We start from the raw sequence: 19,459 nt of genomic DNA, 5'->3' as shown, positions 1-19,459 counted from the left end.
TTAATTCCTGACACTTGATATTTTGAAAATGTTATATACAAATCAATGTTTCTCTTCGCGACTCGTTAAATTTCTTCGTTTTCTACTCTAACCTGATAAAGTTAAGGTTCGATTAATACGGTCTGTTGCTGTATTTCGTCTGAAATCAAACCCAAACCTTTGTTTGGTCTTTCAGAATGTAAAATTTAAAATTGGAAAATTTCTAATCCTAAATTTTATACATGAAGTTTAAAGTTGTAAAAGTTGGACAAGCGATTATTATTATTATATTACGTAACCGATCTATCAACGAACCGCCGTGCATAATCACTTTTGAAAGTAATCAATTAAGCTATCAAGTAATTTACGAAGCGATATCGGAAGTGAAAGAAGTGAATATAACGTGAGGCGACGGTTGTGGAATTTTCATGGTGGTCTTCAAGGGGACCCCTAACGTTTTCGCGGTTAGGCCGCTGGATCCGCGTCGCGTACGCGGATCGATAACCCTTAATGGCGGACAAATTGTAAACGTTGACAGGAAGATGGAACGGCGGCCGTTTCGCGGCGAACTGAACTTCGCTAATTGCCACGGATAATCGAAGTTAACGGTCCCGGTGAGCGATTTTAACGGTTGCGACGCTCCGAAGGGATTCTTCGCGGTGAGATCATCGCGAGCTCACGCTCCAGGAAACCGCCATACCTCGTTCAAGTGGTATTCCACGTGCCACGCGTGTTTCAGGAAGAAATTGTTTCGAGATAACTCTGAATATTTCTCTAGCAAATCGATGTTCTTTTTTTCTTTGCAAATTCTGAAATGTGTTTCATTCACTGTAGAATATTTTTTGCCCGCTGATGTTAGAAAAAAACCGAATTTGAGTATTTTTATTACGGTTTGGAATTCCACATTGTTTTGGAAAATTTTACATGTTATACTATTACTGTTATTGGTAACATATTTTCCTCGGAAAAATATAAATATTACCGGAAAAACTTTTTTCATCACGGTCTGGAACATGTTGTAAAGAATTCCATAGAGCGTTTTATTATTCGTAAACTATTTGTTTGAAATGTTAATGTAAATGGAACATTGTAAGATAGAATAGCGAGCATAAAATCTGATACTGCCCCTGAATATTGTTCGCAACGATCCACTACATATTTTGGTAATTAAAAGGCAGTAAAAGCGGGTTTACGCGTTTGTCCTTGTATTTGAATTATGGTCGTTTTTATGTTCGCTCAACTTGTAACAGTTTATCTTTATAGCTCGGCGTAAACATCCTTTTTTATTCATTTATTACATCCTTTTTTTTCGTACGAAGGATTTAATTTAACATATCGTAAATGCCAATAATTTTAACCTAACATCAACGTTTAATTACTTTGCCTGATTAAAATCGTTTCAAGCCTCGGCCAATTAATTTCATTTAGTAATTTAGAATGTTACTCTGTTATCACTTTCTCAATTTATATGTTCATAAAAATATGAATTTACCTGAATAGGTACGCCCAGCCCAATAATTAGTAAATGAGGTGACTAAAGAATTAAATATTTCAAATTGAATTAAATATCAGCAGATGTCCTGATACTTATGGCCTGTATCATCACGTATGCATAATGTGCATATGTATAAGAGAGATAGGAGGATGTTGCTAACGATCGAGAACGTCAACGTCAACGTCACCGGTTCAACCACTCTCGTTTTCAACGACGTCGGCCTTCGTTCTCTTTATTTCGACGAACTGTTCGAAAAAGGAAAAAATATATTTGCGGTGTTCCTTTTCCCGGGATCCGACGGGAAGAATTAAAATTCATGGGCGTGCAGTGGTGTGGCGGTCGGTAACAACCCCCGGAGTTGGGAAAAAGAAGAGAAGGGATCGGGTTGCTAGCAGGGGCTGAGGTAAAACGGCTCGCTCTGGGCAAGCTCTCTCCGACTCCCGTTTCTTTGCAATAGTCGTACTTCTCTCTCTCTCTCTCTCTCTCTCTCGCGCTTTCTCTCTCTCGCAGTGATCGAGTTTATGTAGGTATATGTACAAGTAACCCGCGTTTTCTATCCAACATTTGTGGCTCACACGACACGTGGAAAATAAATCGTCGAATCTCTTAAGATGTTCTTTAATTTGAAAAGAAAAGAAGAGTAGGAGAAAGAGGAGGAAAAAAAAACAAAGAGGAGGCGCGAAGTTAAACGGGCGGTTAAAATGTTTTACCGCTTGCCAGATTTATCGCGATTAAGCTGTCGTAAAATTTCGCCAACAGATTTAGTGTTTTAATAATCACTGCTTTATGACCATGTACCTCGTTGCTTGGCTGGAGAGATTTAATTAAGTATCCACTTTTTATTGATGAATTTCTACCTCTTTTTTTCTCCCTGCTCTTCTCATTTTTTACGATTCCTGTCATATGTATGCTTCATATTTTAAAAACGGGGCGTCTTCTAGGCACCACGGTTTAGTTTCTAGAATTTCAAACGGTTCGCAGAGCTGGTCGTGTCGGGGTGATTCAATTAAAAACGATTCGGGACTCGCCGGAAGGAAAGTCTGAATTTTTCTTTCCACCGGACGATCATGTAGCCAGAATGTACATAGTCGGGAACACCTCAAAGCTCGCCTCCAGGGTAAACCACCCCCGTGGCGGACACTTTGGTATCGTTTGCTTGTAAAAATAGTGACGATTCGGGGGAAAACTCGAATTAGCGCTCACTCACCCTTAATCCACGCCACGATATGCCTGCCTCCTGCTGTTCCTATATGTTTCTTTTTTCCCATTTGCCTCAGTTCCGACCCTTTTTGGCTGTTTCGTTAACGCGGACCCCCGGCCCTTGTGTAAATTCATGTTGATTTTTCTTTAGATACGCCGAATGAATCGACGCAGGTCGTTATCCGTCGATTCCGCGAATTTCCATTTTCTCCTCGAGTGTACGCCGGGTTTGATGCTGCCTGACGTTTCTCGTTGTTTTGGCAGACGCCGTTTGAAGTGGTTGCGAAGGGCTTCTGTTTAAATAGCAAGAGAGAAAACGAGCTCGTTTTCTTTTTTTTTTAAATAAGCTTCTTTTTGATGAGAACATGGGTTTAATTTAATTTCGATTAGAATCTTTAAGCTTAAGTACAATATCTTTTGTAGTATATGCTAATATGTATACAATTGGGAACAAAAATAAGTACACAAACAGTGGAATTAGGTATCAGAGAAGTTTAGACAATCGGACTAGTGCTAGTGTTAACTTTACAGTTATGTTTGCTGTATTATATATCCTTATAGCAGGTAGATTGTTCAGTAAATAATGGAACTTAATATTCCCTTACCTTCCTCTGCTATCTATCCACATTTTCAAAATTCTCCATGGTGGAATTTCAGAACTTTCTATTTAATTGTTTAGAACCACAACCAGCCACGGATAGTGTGATATCGTGGAAACGGAATAATCAAGTTTCGAATTACACGATGTACTAATCTTTAAAATTTCCCTTCTTTAAAATTCTCCGTAGAGAGGCAGTTAAAACACCTGCGGGGGCGGCCGCCTGTCAGCGCTGCTGTTCGAGCACGACTATAATAATAATCGTATTTTGCGGCTACGGGCCGCATAGCAAATAGCACCGCGATGTGAATTTCTCCGACGACGGGGGTGTGGTTCGACGTTCGGTTCGAAACAGAGTGCACGCGCGCGCCCGCTAGTTTGTGTGACATTGTGCGCGCGCCACGGGGTACAGAACACATTGCTTGAAGGCTGAAACGTTGGGTAAGAGGGACGGAAGAGGCAGATGCGATGGAAAGAGACGAACACGGAGGAACGTTGTGGAGGAAGAAAAGGGAAACAGAGGAGGAAGATCGGCGGAAGGGTGAAGCGAAGGGTGGGCTGGCGAACAGGTCAGGGTTCGGTCGAACTACATTCGGGGACGGTTCTACCGTGTACTCAACCTAATAACCGCGATCAGCCGTCGCTTATGTGTACCTAATATATCAAATTATGGCGGCGTGCTTCGAATGACAAACCGCCCGGCGCTAGACATAGAAAGAGGGTGCGTGTCTAAACTCCTGGACTCTGCTTATGATGCTAGATGAGGCGCATTGAAATATAACTTGCTTTTTCTCGAGTGTCGTTCTTTACCTTTGACTGGTAGAGTGAAATGGAAATAAAAGCCCATTTATGAGTATTAGGATATTTACCGAAATTGTGGCGAACCTCAAATATTAATATGTTGCGGATGTTTAAGGAAATTCATATTTTTATTGATAAGTTAGAAGTAGAATATAAATAGAGATTCGTTCCATCACTTAAATAGTCCATTAAATATTTTACTTTGAATCTTTGTATATTTTTCATAATATATTTGTTCTATATATTTTTGCATTTTACAGATTATCTTAAATGGTAATTGCAAAATTTGTGCGCTTACAAGAATACTTCGGTTATTTGAAAGTCTTCTCCTCTTATTGTTAATTAAGTTATTCTCCTGATTGTGCCATCTGTGACACGAATACCTCGGATCATCTATTTAAAAACTGTCGTAGAGTCTTGTATCAAAATTTCTTTGTACTTTCCTGTTGGATTTTAATTATCGCGATATTCTCGATCAGCCAGAGTGCTGCACGTTCGTCGAATCATAATCAACTGCAAAGTTTCGGCAGACAGCGATTAATTAATCTTTACGATTGACGATCGTCTGAGCGTTCGTTTCCAGCTTCCTTACGGGGTCAGAGAATTTCGATTAAAAACAAACACGAGCGCGGGAACGCGCATGAATTATGTAAGAAATTGACGAGTCACGAAGGGAGGTTGGATTAATTGGCAAATACTTCGGACCACTTTCGTCCACTCACTAACGAGTACCGTCGTTTCGAATGTCTTCACCCCTTTTTATATCGTCTCCGTGTTCTTGCCTTGTAATTACGAATCATTTCGTGCATATAGCGACGGAAAGATGCAAAACAAGCAGAATCGAATCGTCACTTTTTAACACTGTGCGGCGATCTTGGTTGTCTCGTCGAATCACTCAAGAGTCGTTCTAAATATGGTGCGATCAGTAAGAAAGAGGAACGCTCTGAATTCTGGACCAGCGCTGACTCTTTGCTAAGTTTGCGCGGCTCCACAACGCAATTTAAAACCTGGCTGGAGAGCTGCGCGCATAATTGGCTGCCGCAATGTCGCCTGTTTTCCCTTTCGCGGTGGAGAATACGCGGGAATTGAATTTCGCGCGAGCCGCTGCGTACTGACGTGTACAAATAGCGCGCCATGTGGAATCTGGATGTCCAACTTTCATCTGTTTAAAAAATTCCTAATTAATTAGTCGGGCTCCGAAGATTTAAGAAATTTTACTCTTACTATAATCGATCACAGTTAATTCGGACTCTATGGACTAGAATGATGCTATATAATATCTTCAGGACCGTCCCGCGCAAATTGGACTAATATGATTAGCGAAATTTTACTATTCCCAAGTTATATATCATCGATAGATATTAATAAATGACTTCATGTAATAGTAACAAGATTGGTATTAAAATAAATCGTTTGGGATTTGGAGTGGCCGCCTGGTAATTACCGGGACGCTTTACATGAACCAGATGCGATACTCGGGCAGGAGTCAAGAGTCTACCCACCCCTAGTGCGGACCCATCATAAACAGTGGGCCCATTGTACAGTCCAGGCACTTTAGGACCACACGGGAAAAACCCATAAAAGCACGTAATTCTTTATTTTATGGTGCATCTCAGGAAGACCGGGAACGCGGGTTTCCCCAAGTGTAAGGTCGCCCGCGCGCGATCCTTTATTAGGGCGGCCAGCCTATCCTTAAACATACGTCTTTACTCAATTATCAGTCAGGAACAGACTTGAGACACACCCACCACGAATTTTCCTCTACGACAGCAACATCACCAAAAACTCATTCTTGCACCAGTAGTCGAAGAGTCAAGACCATGTAATAGTGTTCAGTCAGTGACAATTGTATTTAACGGGGATAGCCTCTGAACTAAAAGACAGTTGTATTAAGAGTTATGGAATGGAAGAAATAAAGTGAACGAAACATTGCTCTTTACATTTCTTATAATCCTCCACCTTGGACGCGAATAACGTTCAAGGCTCGCGATATCAACCGATCAGTTGTGACTGACTGGTCGCTAGTTAGTTGAGTGTCGCATCACAAATGAAATTCTACGAGGAAATTTCGTAAATTACAAGTTACCTGATTAGTCGATCAAAAATTATAAAATCGCAAAGGATAAGTTTATAATCTATAATTTATAACTTAACAGCGTGTCGATACATTTTGCAGCGACTGTTCGTGATATAGCGATATCGTTTCAAAATCGGACGATTCGAGTGTCCAGCAACTTGTATCCGAAACTAGAAATCGGAAACACCGGAAATCTATAGCGAGAGAGCCACGCAGTTTCGTATCATTATCCCGGCTGTAGATACGAGAGCGCACACCACCGGTGGCCCGGTCAATTAAACACGAAAACGTGGCAGGGTCCCCTGTACGCATACCACCCTCCCTTCCTCCCCCTTCGTGCTACCACTCTCCCTCTGTATTTCCGGCTGGCATTACTTCTCCCTTTATCCTTCAGCCGGTCGATTTCAAAGCGAGGGACCCACCTTGCACGGCCGTTCTCGTTTCGAGTGTATCGATGAGAGGAGCGCGTAATTGGACGCGGCGGATAATTGTTTTGCTGTCCAGCGTCTCGCGTTAGCGAGCCCTTTTAGACGGCGGACTCATTACCATTAAGTAGCGCGGGACGACCCGTCGCATCGTTGCCCGTTTTTGGGAGCTAGAAATCTATGGCGGTGCACCCTGACGAGGGTTCGATTCGACGATCATCGCTAATTGGGCCGATACGTTTCTTTGTGCGCTGCGCTCGACCGAACGCTATTCCCCGCGGATTCGCGCGACGATGAACGCGCCGTGTAACTAGTCCCGGTATCGCATAGTCGCCAGCGTGGATTATACGTCATTTTATGATATGCTACATAATTCTTTTTGAATTGTTACGCTATGTTTCGTAGGTTAGAGTTAAACAATTTTTTTAATCATTTAGTCATATTTTTGGAAAATAAATGGTCGATTTTGATTCTTCATTCGGGAATAAATTTCTATTTATCTAGAGGGTTTAATACATTCTATGGCGCTATAATTATGAGGATAGGGAAGTAGAAGTGTGCTTTATGCGGAGCTTGGTAGTGGACGCATTAGTGAAGTGGAATATTTTGTACGGAGCGCTACTGTCACGTAAAATTAGCACTTAGATTTTAAAGATAAGAAGGTTGAGCCGTAACACAAATACTATCTTTATTTTCTAACGAACTTTATTGAATAACACAGCACAGTTTACAATAATCTTGACTGATCTGAGAGATGTTTCAGTCCTGAGGTGTTCTCGTATTATTATGGAGGAAAGCTCGGTGTGATGTGTCCATTTGAACTAGCAACGCGGATTCGCTGTTCGCACTTTTCGTTAAGAAGAGTGAGGGTAACGATCCGCGATGCTAATTGGTTATAGCCCACGTTAATAAATGAAGATGAATAAATGATGATGAAAATGTTGTTTATGGGAAGAGCCAGCTTCTCAAACATTGGGTTTTTGCCCTTAGGTAACTACCTGCTTTCTCCGTAATTTGTATAAACCTAAGGACTGCCCCAAGGACCATCCATAAACCGATAACACAAACAATAAACTAAAAGTTTAAGTTTATGGTGGATCCTTGAAGTAATTGAGAGTACGGGATGAGGGCCTACACACATCTGGCCTCTAATGTAGATTGACGTCACACTACAATTGAAAATTATTTGATTAATTAATTCTTCAAGCTATTGTGGTACAAAAATCTCACACAATAGAATACAATAGGAAGCGTTCAAACGCATATGTTGTGGTTGGTAGTGAAGACCCAGTTTAAAGGACGTTAATGATGTTAAAATGACTGAAAGGTTTCATCGAACAGTAGCATTGAATGTAACAACCTACTATTTAAGGGAAATTGCAAGTAATGGCCGCCTATAGTTAAGGCTTAAAGTTCTACATTTTAAACAAGTAACATAAAATATTCCATTCTCAGGCGGTTACCTAGAACACGGAATATACAAAACCATGTTTTTTCGAAGAAAACCAAGCCATATATTCAAACAACCCCCTCCGGCTCGCCATCGCCATGAAAGGAAGTTCATTTCTTTCGGTGGATTTGCCAGACGGGTCGAGGTTAGCGACGGAATAATAATGTCTTGCGGTCGTAACCGGATTGTGCGCGATTGGTACGTCGACGGCGTTCCTCGTCTCGTCCCGGCGATACCTTTTAACGCGAAATCTGTCTCATTAACAATCTAATTAATAATCCAATTACGCGGTAAGATCCAGCTCCCTACGGCATATTTTCACGGTAACGGGAAAACAATTCTGTCGGTCGTTTCCCTTCTGGCCCGGTACATACCTTTAGGTGGATAGAGAAATGGTGGTGTGTTAGAGGCGGGGTGACACGGGGCGCTTCGGGTTGTTGCCTCATCGCCCTGGAATTTAATAAGCAATTACCAGGGATGAAACGAGACGCATCTGTGTACCTGTATAACGAGAGCCAATGTGCCGGGAACAGCAAGTTAGAGAAGAGAAAGAGGGAAGATAGTCGGGGGAAGTTATATGAATCGAAACCGAGGGACGTAGCAGGAGAAAGAAAGTGGGTGAAAACGAGAGAGAGAGAAAGGGATAGAAAAGACTGTGTTCTCCGCGATGGGAGGCGGGGAAAACAACGCCTAGGTACACAGTATTTCCGATAAATTATGTTTGGTCTGCACGATTTGTCCAACGCTCCGACCGGAATTCCAAAAACCCCTTATTTGTGAAATTTAGTAGGTTAACGTGAGCGCGTTAGTCTCCTCGTCGTCTCCGATGCGTGTAATTCGAAATGCTATCGTCCTAATGAAATTTATAATTGCGTTGAATAGGGAAAGCCGGGCAAATTTGAGTTCCCGTGGATGGGGACCAAGTGAGAATATAAAATGAATTATTCGTAATGTGTTAATCGAAGGAATATCTTAAAAATCTAATTCTTTCTTGTCGTTGTTTTTCATTTTTCGAGTCATCTTTTCTTCGATAATCTGTTATGCCATATTAAAAATTATAATTGCATGTTTATGATTATAGATTATGATAATGGAATGAGCATGATGATAGAAAATTATTGGTAAAATCATAAAAGTCATCTTTCTGTGTGTTTGAAAGGAACGTTTAACACGATCATTTCACGTAACGGCAACGAGCTGGGCGAACGGTTTCACGCTCAGCTTCCGTTCGACGATCTCGAGGGCCGACACGCCGAGACTTTCGATCCACACCGGTGGAAATTCGATAATACGCGTTCCCTACAGTCGGTAGCCCGCAAGATTCGAACGCCTCTCGAAACGCCACGCCACAGGTGGTTGCGAAGTGTCTCATCCTGCGGACCCTCAAATTTTCCACACGCCGTGCCACGTCGCGCCGATTACGGTCGGATCGAACCTTTTCTTCTACAATGAATCTCTTTGGAAATCTCCTCTCGACACCAATCTTTTCTATCGTTCTACGAAATCTCCTAATGTGCCTAGTAATTTTATACAAAGAATAAAATAGAAACATAAATGAGGTATAAAATGAAAAAATAAATATGATAGGTATTCGAAGATAAAAGAGACGTCAAGTATTTTCTTTGATTTTAACGTATATTTTCCTTTGATTATCAAATTTTTTCGCGACTGATCGAACGTTTCAATTGAGAATTCCTGGTCGAATTTGAAAACGATTATTCGCGTTGATGAGAACGGATAAAATATTGCGGATTCCAGAACACGATCTAGCGAAGATTGCAATGCGGCTGTTTCATTGGTTTCCCCTGCTTTTCGATACACATATATCGCGAAATTGCCGAGCGGCCGGCAGGGATGGTCGAGTCGACGTGAATCAAACGTTTCGAAAGAATGGAATTTAAACGGCACGCATAATTTTGCGGGCTTTTATGCATGAAAATCGCGTTCGCTGACCGTTCGTTGCGAATTGTTTGCGCATATTATTCATCACTATTTTAAACCTTTTATAATCATCTACCGATTAAAACTTAGACGATATATCCACTGATATATATCGACCATTATCCCTGCTTCTTCTTTACTCACTTATTCGTATCCTGTTTTCCACGCCTTCTTGCCTCGTACGTGTATAATCAACCCAAGGTACAATTATCGCATTATCACCCTATCATACAGATTACCTGCCGTACTTAGTATTTTATCATTATCTATATATCACTATTGCCACATTATTCTTCAAAAAAATTACCTAATATGAATTGAAAATCACTTCCAACATATTACATGTGAAAACGATATTACGCAGTCGTACAATCAGTTGAGAGCTAAAATTTATACTTGAAGTCTTTTTAATTTATCATTTTCTCACCAAGATTTGATCAAAGAATTGCAGCCATCAATATATACAGATAATAGTTAATTCACTACGTTCTCATAACTTTAACTTTTAAATCGAATAACTTGTAGAAACTTTTCCTACACATTCTGAATTGTTATCTCATACGAATACATAATTTCTGCCGATGACCAGTCCCTTAATAATCTAAACTAATGGCAACATTTTGCATAAGATCAGCATACGTCCTAACGAACGTAATTGTAAGTATCGCGGAGAAAAACAAAATCAGAATAGATTTTTCGTTGAACATCTCGAACCATCCGGGACACGCACTCTCTCGACCGGATCGAAAGGTGTTAATTGCTATTTACCAGGTTGATTGACTCGCGCATAAATTGTCGCTCGAACCAGTTTCCGGAGTCCGGTCACTTTCACGCGGTCTGGCAGTGTGTGTTGGCTGCGAGGGCGGCGGAGGCGTCGTTGTCCAGAGCGCGAAGGATTAAAATGAGAACGACGGCGAAAGAGGGAACTGGTTACGCGTAGATTGTCTCCTGACGAGGGAGAAGGTGGTGGTTGCGCGCGAACGAGCTACGGGAAACGTCTTTGTGTGCGTTTTACTGCTACGAGAGTAGACTGTGTGTGGGATCGAGTGACTGGTGGGCAGCGCGGAGCTAGGCGAAAAGGCATTAACAGCCTCTTAACATGCAGATTGCCCTCTAAAGACTTTGGGAGTTGCTCGAACGTTGATTGGACGATTATTTAATACCTCGTCGAGAGGCCTCCGTTAACGTCCACGTGTGTGCGCGAGTGTCGATTCACCTGCGCGATTCGTGGCAATTTCCGCGGCCGGCACGCTTGAAATTACGCGCCGATGAAACTCGTACCTTTTACATGTTCCCCCTGGTCGTTCGTTTTGGAAACGACGACGTTGCATATGCTTGTGACCCTAATGACGTAAGGATGTGATCTGCGGGGCGGTTTCTGCCTGGACAATTGATCGGTGATTATGATGATCGGGTTATAATGGTAGTAACGAAGTAAAATTGCGCGCTACCAGTGTTCGCCGATACACTTTTTCGATTAGTTTGCCAAAGTATCAAACATAATACTCGAGCATAAAATTATTATACACCTATCATCTCTTTGATGTAAATCTATAGATTTCTCAATATAAAGAAGGGACCCAGTCTTGTGATTCTGTCGCATCAAATTTGCAAAAAAACGTTATCGTCGCAGCTAACTTAACAAGATACCCTTCACCCGAAACGAAGATCAGAAAGTAGACGAATAAAACAAGAAGGAACGTGAAGTCCAAGAGAGAGAGAGACAGACAGAGACAGAGAGAAAGAGAGAGCGCCTGGATGGGACAGTCCGCGTGCTGAATCGTTAATTCGAAGAACCAGGCGAATACTCTAGACGGGGAGGGGCTGCTTAATAGTAACAAAGAAGAGAAGCTTAGAGGAAAAAGGAGAGGAGAAATGGAAAGAGATCACTAGTGGAGAAGAGGGGCTCCGGGGTCCAATCGCGTTTAATAGCACGAAATTACACCGAAATTGGATTCTAATTTACCATCCGCGAGAGGCAAATGTATTCAAATTAGCCGGAGGGGAAATAACGAGTCCTTCGGCCGCGGGATTAAATAAATTTCCTTTCTGTTAATGATTATGTAGATTGAACGACATCTCCTCCTTCTCCTCGTGCGCCTCCCCCTATGTTTCCCCACTCCATAGGGTGTATCAGGACTACCAGGCCCCGATGTCGCGGTTTTTTTTACGTAGACCAGGGTTGGCATCGGTGGACCCGCAGAGAGTGAGTCCACCTCTACGATGGGGTGGAGCGGGACGTTCGAACGTGGGGCAGGGGAAGAGTGAGGGACCACAGGACCGAATTAAGGATAATTGCCTCGCGGCGAAGAAACGAGAGAAAAAAGTGGAGCGACAAGGGGATCGAGGGGACAGACGTCGTGAACCGGCTGAACGATATCGGGCAACAACGTGAACGCGTCCGGACGACGCTAGTAAAAGCTGCCGGTCACTTGGTGAATTGATTTTCGGCCACGCCACGTGCTATAGGAGTCTCTCCATTTTTACCATTCACCCCCGATTTTCACCCTCGTAGATACACCTCTAGCCAAGCTTTTCTCTCCTTTCCTTCGCCCGCGTCACCACGATTTGCATTGGTGATGCGTCTCGTCTCGGAGTTTACGATTTAAGGAATAAATAATGCCCAGAGTGAACTCGCGAAAGTGCACCTGCACGAGCTGGTTAATTTGAAGCAGGATTTTTTGTTGCAAAGGTAGGATAAGCGGGGACAAATACTAGGAGGATTCGGTGGAGCAGAAAGCGTAGGATAGATCTGTGTATAGCGAGGGGACCAATTGGGTTTTAAGCTGTTGTTTGGAATTGGTTTAGTTTTAGAATTATTTAACAGACGATTCTTCGGTGTAGAATATCGAGTTTAACGGTAACCGGGTTTCTACATCGTTGTTTAGTTATCAGTCACGAGGATTTATAGTATACAACGTTCAAAATAATTCGAAGATTGCTCTGTTTTAAATGATCGTCTTAAATCACTTTTATTGCAGTATCATGTTATAACATGTCAATCTATCAAGTTTATAGAACTTCTTTATTTCTATTTGCTTGATTGACGCAATAAAATCATTCATAATGGTAATCTTCTAATTATTTTGAACAGTGTATGGTTCAGTGACTCCCTGACAATCTGACTGAAGATCTACAATAGTATAAGTATCACTAATTCGAATCATTTCCATTTTGACAGACACTAAGTGATTTATCCTTGTCTCTAAATAATCCTGTCACACTATAGAAGTTCACGTACCCACGCGTTCAAATTCTATGCATTGTCCACACGTTGATTTTTCAACGGCAGAAGTGAAATCGATTAATTCCCGCGTGGGAGTAAGAAAAATCAACTTAACTTCCTGGTCATGATCCGAAAACAGGATTGTTATATAAACTCTGATCCGTGGTGCGTAATTGATTTCCATCGTAATTTCGTTATAACTAATTATATCGCGGCCGATAATCGTTAACGCGCTTTTTACGAGAACAAAAACGCCTCCGTAGTAAACGTGCTATATTTATAAACGCGCACATATACATATACTCATATGCACGTACATATATATATATATATATATGTGTTACATGTCTTGGCACAATGTGGGCTACAAGTCGAGACTTTATATAACGCGAATGTGGCAATACCAATTATAAAGCTTCAACCAAGCAGTTATAGTAAATTCATTAACGAACTTTTCTTCCGGAGCGCGGTATAACAAAAACGAACGCGAGGGCAATAATAAATGTAATGGGCTCTCGAGTAGAGTACCTCGTTGTTTCCACCCTTCGGGCCAGAAAGAAAAAGGTGTACAACCCATACACCCACATACTATGTATGTTCTACGAGCGAAATGAAAATAATCGTGTGTTGCATTGTTTCTCTGCAAATTTTATTCTTTCGACCATGATCAATTCCTTTGCGTTAATTACGATTTATCAACATTTTTTAATGAACTTCCATGCACGAATCATGCCAACTATTTAGGTATTTGATTTCTATTCGCTGTACGTTTTCTTCATTTTCTATTTCTTTTGAAAATCTCAGATGACGAGCATGATAAGTCACATTCTGTGGATTTAATAAGGAGACCATTATAAAATTCAGTATGCTGTTTGTTCGATCGTTCGCGGAGAGATACGATCGCGAAGAAACGCGCCAACTAGAGTTGTACATTCCTGTTACGATTTAATAATCGACGCTACGATTCGGTCGATCTCCTATTTCGCTTAGGATAATAGGGGTGGTTGAACTTATCATAACACTTAGCAAATTAAAGTATCCACTTTATTCCAATAACTTTGTAGATATAAATAGTTACGCGTGGTGCGTGTAGATGTGTTTTAAACGAAGTGTTAAGTAACAAGTTAAACTGATGACTGATCATCGGAAAACCAGTCGAGAGATGGTGACTAGTCTAAGGATGAAAAACCAGTCAAGATATTGGCTGGTCAACGGATGAAAAACCAGTGAAATTTGGTGACGATGCTCTCGCAGAGGAAAACTATTGGTGAGTGTTGGTCATTCTACCAACGCTCGCTCGCTGCTGGAAATGACCGTAGAACATGGGAAAAACCCGACCTTCCGATTTTTCACTTGATTGAACAATAGCCCTAAGGAACGTCTGGACTTGAAATATGGTTTTGTAGCAATGAAGGACTTGACGGTAATATATAAGTGCTTAGTTTTATGACAGTTCCTTAAGGATATTGGGGAGATATATATAGAGTAATTATATTTGCACAGCTAGGTGCCATCTTGACCGAGGGATGGATTTTATAGAGAGTAATACTTAATAATTACCAGTATTATATTCTTATCTACTTTTCGATTTATTCATGTTTTTCGCAATTTTTGTCAACATTTCAGTAAATAATAATTAATATCCCGTTTCTCAATCGTCAAGTATCAAGTAACGTAAAAATGAATTTCCATGTAATCTTCATTCGCAATACGCTGACAATAAGTCGAATCAAACATAGTATCTTACGATTGTTTACATGAAAAATTAAACAACGCGACACGATAGAAAGGTTGCATCAAACTAGAAAAATTTGCAATTAACAATAATTTAAAAAGGCTGACTTAGCCCAATAAAGGCACAAATACTCAATACCGGATACATCAGGGTGGCGGTGCTCGAGTTTCAGCCGTGAATCACCCGCTCATAACGATTTAATATCGTAACTTTCCGCAGCTGAATGGTGGAAGGAGGTGCATGGAATGATCGGTTGGGAGCGGGTAGAATGCGGCGGGAATTAATTGCAATTTGAAAAGCGCGCGATTAATAATTTCTCGTTCGGTGTTTTCGAAGGGAACCGCCGCTTGAAATCGCGAGAACACAGCGCATTTTAACTAATGACGATTCCAAAGCCTTTCTAAGAAACCCCACGGAACTAATTGCGATAAATAAGAGGCCTCCAGCGTTTCTACGCTACGTATGCGTGACTGCTTTTTATCCGGCGTACCATCGTGCTTCCAGCCCCGCGGGCTCCAGTCTGTAATTTAAGTCGTAATAGCGCTACATTATATCTCAGTGTTTTCGCAAGAAACCGCATTTGTCCCAGTTCCAAAAGTTTCCAGCGTTTTATCGCCGCCGCGGCTGTGCGTCCACGGCCGCTTTACACAATGTACAATTTGCAATAATTCATTGCTGTAGCCGGGCCATGAGTAAAGAAGAACCGGCTGAAAAACTCGCGAAATGCAGTTTCCTAGACACGATAGGTTAAACGCGTGTTATATGGGCATCGCGAGTTCGTAAAACAGAGTGAAGCTGGCGACGAAGGATTTTGAGCCAATCATTTCTTTATCTTCCAGCTTTATACAGTTAATTATTACTTATTCGTAATGAAAATTGGGAGGAATTTTAAAACTGGTATGTCAAAATAAATATATACGTTTACCAGGATCCAATCGTTATAACAAATCCTTATCAATTAGCTAATATGCATTAGAACTTTGGAAATTTTATTTAATTTACTGCTCCATTCGTGATCATTTTGATGTAGTATGATAATTGATATACTTTTTCTAGTTTTATGTATATTAATAATGAACGGCTCAGTTATTGTTATTTCCTGAATTTCCTTATTTCCTGAACTGTTGAATGTATTATGGGAATATAAACAACGAATAGCTGAATACATAATCTCCAAAGATGAAAATGAATTTATTTGAAATCAAAATTAACGTGTTTTATTTAAGATCGTTGAAATTGTGTAAAAATATAAAGAGTTATCGAATATCATAGAAAAAGAGCAAGAAAGATGCAATTTTACTGTAAAATCAACGTCTGATTCGTAAATCATAGAGTACAGCATAGAACATCCCTGACGCGGATTTTCGCGCTGATCAAACTAAAACAAATCAGAACGAGTTACAGGGTGGATGTTGCGTAATGCAGAGTGCGTCGCGATGTAAACATGAGTGCAACGGCGGCGCCGTGAGATACACCCTTATCAGAAGGGTGGCACGCATTCCCTCATTACTGTGGCCCCGACGACCAACCTGCTTCCCTCTGGCCCCCACGTTTGCAACCCTCCTTTTATCCTCCAGCCCCCATACGCCAGTGGCGTAGGGAAACGGGACGAACGCCGCGAAGATAACGCACGTCGGCATGTCCAGTAGATATGGTTTGAAAAACGTCTGCTTTCCTTTCGCTGCTGGACGCAATCGATGGAAATCATTCGAAGTGTGGTACATGAATAATCATTGTGATCAATCCTTTTGATCAGTTTTTAAGAAGTGTTATAGATGTGAATATCAAAGCAAGGGAAGATTAAAGAGAGAACTATCGTCCTGCTGATTTTTAGAATCATATGTAATCACGAAAGTACATAATTAACGGACAAAATTTGTTTTGATTCATTATAATAATGAAACTAGTTAAATTCTTGTTGCAGTTAAAGAAATAGTGGGTTTTGATACATTTGGACATATTAAAATTTCTTCGACGAACTTATACTTATATACACATTTACCAAGTAAATATCAATGTTAAAAAACTAAAATTGTCCTCCGCTCTTAATACGAAACCAAATATCCACATCTAAAATCTAAGTGATCTTTATGTAATATATTATATCATATTGTTCTTATATTATATTCTTACATCCTTGCAAAATCTGTTTGAACATCTTGAAGATTTAAGAACTGTTGCTAGATTATATAAAGTTCCAAACGATCTAAACTTGGTCATTATCGGACCCGTTGTTGACCAAAAACGAAACGGTTAGGTAAGTACACGACGTAAATTATGACGATACACATCACCTAGAGGAAACGCGGAGAAACTCGTCGTGGATCAAATCCGGAACCATGGATTTGCGAGTCTGCACTCGTTTATATAATACTCAGCGTCGAGTGAGTATTATGCTCGGCGGTTGGCGCAGAGATAAAGCGGAGTCGTTATCTCGGTTAGGGGTTTCAACAGTGCCGTCAGTGGGGGCTGCTGGGTGGCGTGGAGGGGAAGGAGGCTCAAAGAACGTTGCTTAAGGGTTGTGAATCGTAATGGGCTGCGCCCTCGGGCAGGAGTTGACGATGTCATTGGAATATGTAACACTCGCGCTTCGCTTTTTAGTTTTAACGATAATAAATCCGACACCGGCTGACTCTACTCTGTCTCTTGCGCGTTTCAAGTTGGATGGACAGTAAATCATTTATCGTTAACAAACGGAGATGTGATTAATATTACCTGGATTTCAAAATTCAGTTAACTCATTTATATTTTCTACGGAAAAAAATTTTTCTTATGTACCTATAATTCATAATAGAAATAAATTTTTTTTGTTGCTTTTGTAAGAAATAGGTATATAATACTTTGAAATTAGAATTTTTACCCTAACGATTATATTTATCGTGTAATTAGTTAATGATTTGTTGTAGCGTTGCGTTATACATGATATTATATAATATATAATTAATATCGTAATAGCTTCTTATCAAGTCATTATCGCAATTTAGAAGCTTTTAGATCGAACATGAAATAACAGTTTCCTTATTTCTCGTAGGTAGTCGTAGATAATTTCGAGAAGTTTCTCGCCGAATGTATTAATGAATGAAATTTAGGTAGCTGGAGAAAATTTCTAACGTACCACTCGAAATTTCTGCTGCTGCAAAATGCACGTTTCCCTTCAGCATACGAGGTTACGTTAAAATTTTAATTAAGCCTGGCAACGCGAGTGCATTAAAAATTTCAATATTTAAGGCGCCAGGTAAGACGAGTATCCTGCAACGGAAGGATGTAAGTTGCTCGTCTGTAATTTCCCGAAAACACGAAAGTTTATCCCGATATATCTTACAGCCAGTAACTTCCACAAGCCTTTTCGTTCATTTACAAAATTTCCGCAAGAAGCGAACGCCTTCAACGATCGATCGGTTCTACGCCACCGCGTCTGCTTCACGTCGAATCAATTACTAAGCGACAAATCCGCGCGTGTAATATGCAATTAACGGTTTATTAATCACAAGCAGTCGGTATAATCGCGACGCGCGCTGTAATTAACGTCGCCAAACTCTGTTTAGCCTCGGAGAACTGTTAACATCATGCAAATGTTCCAGTAATGACGCGTACTGACAACGCACTTTTGTTTCGCAACCTTCATTTAGCCTCCCGTTCATTCTCTGGCGACGGGCATCCCTCCTCCTCGACCGCGAACAATATGGGAAGTGCCTTGCGAGTCTAACATACCGGGTGTTTCTCACGAACACGATTTCACAACGACACTCGGTAACATTCAGTGCTATTTATGAATATGATGTACCCGTTTATCATTGTAGGTGATGTGTTTCCGTTTAATTAAATTTGATAAACTTCAAGGTATAATCTTCGCTCTAATCGCGGATTTTCTATCGTTAAAATATTTCTTAAGTTTGAGAAAAATATAAGAAAGGATCGTTATCACTCACATATTCACTGTTATTAACAAGGAATTTATATCCGATAATAACAAGTCAGAAAATCAATTCTATTAAATCACCAAAATTCATGCGGCGAACACTAATTCGACAGTTTACGCAATGGTTGTTCGTACCGCGCTGTCCTCGGGTTCGCGTCATTACTTAAATGCGGACGATAGTTGATCGGAGGCATCCCGCAAGCACCAAGTTAAACGCGTACATAACGATGCACGAAAAAAGAAAGGGGAAGTGAAAAAGGTGCATCTAGCGGGGTGGTTTGGGTACATAGACAGAGACAACGAGAAGTTTAGAAAAAGCGAGAGCGAGAAATAGTAACAGGGGATGGTTGATGGTCGCAAGAAAAGGACCATGTCGAAGCGTCGGCCACGCTGTGAGAGAGAGACACTGTGAACGAATGATAAGGAGAGAAAGGGGGCCAGAGCGAGAAAGGTGGCAGCCTCGAGGGGGCAGGATGGAGGTAAAGGTTGGAAGAAAGGAGGTCTTTTGAATCGGAGGTAAGCGAAGGTTTGCAGGTGTGCGCCGGTGCATCGACAGTGAGGCTCGTCTGGTTAGTGGAAACGAGACGATTCGAAGGAAAAGACGAAGAGAGTG

General features: G+C 41.0%; 1 protein-coding gene across 5 annotated transcripts in view; it reads left to right on the top strand.

Moving 5' to 3' along the window:
- LOC122573583 (LIM/homeobox protein Lhx9) overlaps nt 1–19,459 on the top strand; it is a 410,158-nt gene that overhangs the window by 354,029 nt on the left and 36,670 nt on the right. The gene's annotated exons all lie outside the window — the stretch shown is intronic.

The sequence above is a fragment of the Bombus pyrosoma genome, linkage group LG12 (assembly GCF_014825855.1).
Source record: "Bombus pyrosoma isolate SC7728 linkage group LG12, ASM1482585v1, whole genome shotgun sequence".
NCBI lineage: Eukaryota > Metazoa > Arthropoda > Insecta > Hymenoptera > Apidae > Bombus > Bombus pyrosoma.
This window is presented reverse-complemented; position numbering and strand designations above follow the sequence as displayed.